The sequence below is a fragment of the Chrysochloris asiatica genome, unplaced genomic scaffold (assembly GCF_000296735.1).
Source record: "Chrysochloris asiatica unplaced genomic scaffold, ChrAsi1.0 scaffold00337, whole genome shotgun sequence".
In the NCBI taxonomy this organism is placed as follows: domain Eukaryota; kingdom Metazoa; phylum Chordata; class Mammalia; order Afrosoricida; family Chrysochloridae; genus Chrysochloris; species Chrysochloris asiatica.
In genome coordinates, this window is record NW_006408855.1 from 2,456,497 (window position 1) to 2,463,173 (window position 6,677).

At 43.9% G+C, this 6,677-nt stretch overlaps 2 pseudogenes; both read right to left on the bottom strand.

Moving 5' to 3' along the window:
- LOC102824696 overlaps nucleotides 1-4,054 on the bottom strand; it is a 78,763-nt pseudogene extending 74,709 nt beyond the window's left edge.
- A 61-nt stretch (nucleotides 4,055-4,115) lies between these two features.
- Nucleotides 4,116-6,677, bottom strand: part of LOC102825077 — a 79,425-nt pseudogene continuing 76,863 nt past the window's right edge.

Consider the following 6,677-nt stretch of genomic DNA (forward strand, 5'->3'; position numbering starts at 1 on the left):
TCCGCGGGAGAAAGATGAGGCTTTCTGCTCCCGTAAAGATTTACACCCTCGGAAACCCTGTACAGGGTCGCTATGGGTCGGACCCGACTCGACGGCACTCAACAATATAATAGACATGCCATAAATGGGTAACTTTAACAAACACAAATTTATTTTCTCGAAATCTGGAAGGCGAGAAACAGAATTCAGTATACTGGCTCTGGAGGGTTTTCTCTGTCAGCTCTGCCATCTCTTGGATTGTCTGTCTGTCTGCTCCTGAGAGATCTTCCAGTGGCTTAGCATCTCTCTTCCCCTATCTTTGCTCTGCTGCCTGGCTTCATCTCTTTTATATCCCAAAATAGATGAACTCAAGAGACAGCTCATGAAAACCATAACAAAGACAAGCCCATTCTCAAATGGAATGATGAAAACAGGTATAGAAGTTAGGGTATTTGGGGGGAACATAACTTAATCCATGGAGTCCTGGTGTGGTGCTGTGGGTTCATACGCTGGACTACAAGGTCTGTTTGAACCGCAAAGTCGTCGGTTCAAGCTCACCAGCAGCTCCTCAGAAACCCTATACATAGTCACTAAGGGTTGGAACCAACTCTACAGCACTTAACAACAACAAAAACAACTTAATCCATTATATAACCTGTTATCTTTCACCTAATATATCATAAACATCTTTTTTTGCCAATCATTAAACTTTACATCACTTTTAATGGCTGTCTTGTATTCCATGATACAGATATACCATTATATATTTAACCAATTTTATCTGGGCCTCAACTCCATCTCTAAATGGGTATAACTGAACCTATGTCAGAGAGTAGTTTAAAAGATTTTACAAGATAAAACATATAAAGTGCATATGTTCAATAAATGTTGTTAGGTCTTATCATGCTGACTGCAACTCATCGTGATCCCAAGAGTACAGAGGACGGAGTTTCTTGGCTATAATCTTTACGAGAGCAGACTGCCGGGTCTTTCTCCTTCATAACAGTTAGGTGGGTCAAACCTCCAGCCTTCTGGTTAGCAGCACACAACCACCACCACCTAGCTCTTAGGCCTCTTAAGATCCTTCAATAAATGTTAGCCATCACTATTATTTATTAGTAGATAATTAGATTATTTCTAATTTTTTGGTACTTATGTTACACGAATCTGTTGAACATATATTTTCTTTGGACACCTGTTCAATTATATTGGCAAATCTCTAAAAGTGAAATTTTTGTAAGTCAAAAGATATTACTTCCCCTGTCCCTGAACAAAGGCACTGCCTAATTGTCCATGAGGCTGAAATAACTGACACTTCAAACTTTACGGGACATTTCCCCTATTATCAATCTTTTAAACATTTTCCATAGAAAGCAAACTTGTTATTTCTTTGCTTCCTGTTGAGAGTGATTATTTTTTCCTTTGTTTACTGGCTGGTTGTCAATAGTCTGTGGGGTTTTGCCTAATTAAAAATTTTTTATCCCCTTGCTGTTATATGAGACATCTGAAGTTATGTTCTCCAATGATTTTTGATGAGAACACTTATTCAGATATAGTTGGCATGAGTTCTGAAATCCAAAGATCTAGGCTTAAAAATCCAACTGCCTTTTATTAGCTGTGTGACTTTTAGCAAGTGAGAGCTCTTAGGCTGTTGTAACATAAATTTCTATAATCTACCCCCCACACTCCCTCACCACTGCTCCACAACCTATCCAAGACAACTACGACCTTCCTCTGCCCCTCAGCCTCCTTACCCGTGCTACAGGATGAAATCGCCTAATCTGTATGGGAAGGGGGGCTTTGACTCCAGTCAGGGACCCCTCCCAGGTTTATCTAATAAACCTGTCATTGTTTATTCTGCCTCTTTCTTTAATAACCATTTTAGCCTTTACTCTGACAGAAAGGTAGTTAATGTTTTTGGACCTCATATACCTCATCTGTAAAAGATGTGGATTATAGCATTTCAATGCCAGGAATCTGGTGAGAATACATTGTACAATGAAGACATGGATCCAAGTTCCTTGTGCTTGGTTTTTGCCCATTGAAAACATGTAGTGTCTTCTGGTACACTAGACTGTAGATCTAAGAGAACATAGATCAATCTGGAAACTGTTGACTTAATCTATAGAACACTACTGAAACATATCTAACAACATATCCAGTCACATTCTGGGGATTGAACATTTAAATTATATCCCTCCCATTCACTTCCTGATTCTACTTACTATTCAGAAAAATTCCATCCCTGTTTGGGGGAAAACGAAACTAAAGCTGGAAAGGGAAATATCTTCAGGTCCTGAAAGAGGCAAACAGGACCCCACCCAAACATTACAAAAGTTAACTTAAATTTACAAACCACAACCACCAAAGAAACATTTCCTGCTGTTCACCTCAAGAAATAAATAAGGAAGCAAGGGCTAAGTTTCTACTTCAGCACAGAAAATTTGAGTTGATTTCAAGTGAATGGATGATAAACATGAGCCAGTAAAGTCAGAAGTCTGGGTCCGAAGAAGGACTCACTGAGTTCCACACTGCCCCATGTGATTGTGGCAAAGTTGTGGGCTGCTGGGGTTTAGCGGTTAGCTGAACAACCCCAAGTGTTTAGAAGGAGCAAGGGAAACTGCATTTGAAGTGGAAAATATTACCAAGTTCTGCTTACCCAGTCAACAAACATCTACCAAGTGCTGCAGGATAAGCACTAGACTGCTAATAGCAATGCTGGTGGTTCAAACCTACCAGTCGCTCCTCAGAAACCCTACGTTGTTGTTGTTTAGTGCTGTCTAGTTGATTTGGACTCATAGTGACCCTGTAAAAGGTTTCCGAAGTGTGACTGGTGGATTTGAACTGCGGAACTTGCAGTTCAAACCGACTGTGGTCCAGTGTTTATCCTACAACGCTATACTAGGACGAATCGGAACCGATTTGACTGCACTTAACAAAAAGGCAATTGAAAAGTCAGCAGTTCAAACCTAGCAGCTATTCTTGGAAACCCTATATAGGATCCCTGAGTTGGAACAACTGGGAGTGTCGCTGTGGATGCATAAGGTGGATGCTTCACATTCACCAACCGGTACTCCAATACCCTACACAGAATCGCTAGGAGTCGGAACTGACTTGATGGCATTTAACAAGATCTGGGATGCTATGTTGTTAAGAGTCGCAGAGTCGATTCTGACTCATAAAGACCCGGTGATAGGGTTCGGACGGTGCATTTGAACCACCAAATATTGCTGTTAGCAGTCCAGTGCTTATCCAATAGCGCCACACCAGGGCTCCAGGATGCTATGTTTGAGACTAGGAATTGATAGAGGATCCAAACAAGTTCCCACTCTCCTGGGGGATCCCAGAGTTAAGTCGGGGAGGCAGAAACTTAACAGTCTCAGGACAAACTCCAATGTGACAAGTGTGCAAGGCGCTGCGGTAGCACAGAGCCTGAATGACAGAAACACACGAGCAAGTTCTCCACTAAAAAGTATCATCCAGCTGGCGCGGGGGGGTGCAGGTTCCTGAAAGTTCAGGTTCCTTATCTTCCACTGCCCCGCCCAGTTTCACAATCCCTACACGTCCCCAACCTCAAGTCGCCATCATTTCTCCTGGGCGTCCTTGGCCACTACCTACCCTACCCCCCACCTCCCCTGCTCCAGTCGCCTTCCCCGGAAGGCTCTCTGCCTCGGGTCCCCACTCTCCACCTCTGGTCGTCCTTCCCGGGGCGCCCCTCGTCTGCCTCAAGTCTCCCCGTGAGTTCCTCCGCATTGTTTCCCTTCTCAGTTTTAGGTTGTCCTCTTTGAGGTCGCCGACCCCCCGATCTCAGAGCGCCCCCTCTTAGGTCCCTGCTGGTTCCCGGCCCCTCAGCCCCTCGAGTCCTGCTACCTTGAAAATGGTCTGCAGCAGTGGGTCACTGAAGCCAATGTGCTTTAGGAAGGCGCACACCTGCTCCGGGTCCCAGGTCTGGTGGTCGGGGTCGAGTTCGGGTTCCGGGGACAGCTCCGCCGCTGCAGTTTGGGTGTTTGGCGGCGTTCTTGGGCTGTTCTCATTTGGGCCGCTTGAAGGGATGCTCTGAGTCAGAGAGCTGCATGGTTACACAGATGCCCAGACCAGCACAGTCAAGAACCGCGGTGATCCACCCGCGCTCAGATTCACTGGCTGCGGTGTCCTAGAGTGGAATCAGCTTATTATAGCCAGCAAACTGGCCTCCCACGCAGGCGCAGCCCTACCGACTGTCTTGCCTGGGGCAATGCAGTCCTGCAGCGCCACACTAAGGGCTATGTGCGCAGGCGCAATATCAATGCAGTCCACGATTACGCCCAGCAGTGAACGCTAAAGGGCGGGGCTTCAAGGGAATCTAGGGGCCAGGAACCTGAAAGTTAACACCCTAAGAGCTAAGGAAATGGAACTGTATGTTACAACAGCATACAGTTGATAAGAGCTTTCTCTTATTCCCAGATTTTTTTGTAAGTATAAGGAATCGTGTGATTGTTCAGTACTGGCTGCTGCTTGCTTGATTGGGGGCAGTGCTTCGGTGCTCGTTTCATTGGGATTGGAGACATAGCACAGATCTCACTTGCTCCTTGGTATAGTTGTCCTGGTATGAGTGAGGAAGCCTAGAACACAGAGAGCCATGGCAATAATAAAAATAATGGCTGTTAGGGGACCTAGGAGCGGGAGTAACCACTTAAATCCACAGCAAAAAAGCGCCATGCACTATCTGCCATGTTGGAGATGCACAGCTTGATTTTTTAATTTTTGGATTACATTGTATACTACTCCAGATTTGTTTGTGTAAAAACAGCACTCTGTGTAGGGTTAGGCAAAGGCCTTCTCGTTCAGCCACTAACATGTCTAGGCCATGATGGTTTTGCGATACTACTGCTGTCAAAGAAACTGTTTGTGATTGGAGGGCTTGGACTCCTTCGGTTATCTCTTCCAGTGCATGTGAAAGTGTTTTTCATAGGGAGTCTAAGATGTGTAGGGATGTACCTAATCTTCATGCTTCTAGCCCTAAAGTAGATGTCAGTCCTAGGCCTACAAGCAGAGGGATCAGTTGAATAGATCTTTTTTTGTCCCTGATTTGTTTGTACTGGGATAAACATTTCTATATGAACAGGGATATAATAGCATTTCTTAGGGCTAGGGAAATATCAGGAAGTTGAAATACTACAGTACAGGTTCCAGTCCAGTTACTGGGCAAACACAAGTAGGTGCTGCTCTCGTGTAGAAAAAACAAATCTTTCTGATTTAAGCATATGCTAAACTTTAAAGCAAGCCAACATCTGATGGTTGATTGTGGCTTGTCCCAAAGCTGGAGTGTAGTGACTAGGGCCATTCCATATAATGGCTGATAGGGTCCACTTGAATAAGGTTGATGTGTTCCTGAGGTATTTTCAACATGTAATGAGAATTCTTGGGTGTCAAGCCTAAAGTTTAAAGGTGGAATTATGGGTGGGTATGTGGTTAATACGCCAGACTGCAAAACCGTTTGAACTGCAAGGTCGGCGCTTCAAGCTCACCAGCTGCTCCTTGGAAACCCTATACAGGGTCACTATGGGTCAGAATCGACTCAACGGCACTTAACAACAACAATGATGCCCAAATACTTTCCTTGATCCCTGTTGCAGGAACAAGTTGTTCATGGTGTGATACACTTACACTGTTTTGTGTCTGTGTGTCAGACTATAAAAAATCTAGTTGGGTTGGTTATAAACTCTGTTTGGATGGGGGTTGTGGGGCTGTATAGCTTATGGATTTAGTGTAAGTTCCAATACTCCTACCTTCTGGGTCAAATCCTCCAGGAATGATGACTATAGTTGTTTCTGTCTTGGTTAGATGGTCACTGGGTAATTGTAAATGTATGGTAAAATTACATTTGTTGTGGTGTAAGCTTCTTATGTCAGTCCCTGTTGATGCATATAGGGGCTTGATTTGTTAACTGTGTTTGTTCTGTTAAGGATCTCCAAGGTGTGAGGAGCCTGGACTTCGGGAGGGAGCCTAAGTAGTGTTTTAACACTTGTTCTGAATAAGTATTTCCTTTCTGTAATTTGTGCCTGAATTGGACTTAACTTGTGGTCTAGTTTTTTAGGGGAAGTGGGGCTACTTCTGTCTTTGAGGGTGAGAGAGGGAAACATGTCCAGCAGTGGTTCTTTAGGTATACCAGGTGGTATTTACTATGGCTGGTTTACTGTCTAGTTGCTGGATTTCTCTGTGAGCTGACGGTAGAGAAGCAGGGAGTAGGGTTAAGGCTGGAGCAAAAAGTAAAAGCTGATGATGGTAAAAAACAAAATCTGGCTTTGGGACAACAGTTGGAATTTTCCTTGGAGCCATAACTCTTCAATCAATGGCGGGAAGATCAGTTGCACTGGATTTACTTTTGGATACCATTGGAGATCTGTGAGTAGGCTGCAGATAAAGGTTTTGAATTGTTGGTTATTTAAACTCATTGGGATGATAGTCAACAGTAAGGTTAGAATCTTTTTTGGCCTAGGAAGAACACAGCAGTAACAACAAAGGTTAATATCATTAGAAGGGGTGGGGTCCATCCCTTTTTGAGGACTCATATGCAGGAGAGGGTTTTTTGGATTTTTTCAGATGTGTTTTCAGTTAAGACCAAATTTTAAGGGACCTGTAATGGTGGATGAATAGGTGTTTGTAGGGGTATGTTCAGATATCAAAGGAGGCGGGGTTGGGACTTTTTTTTTTTTTCC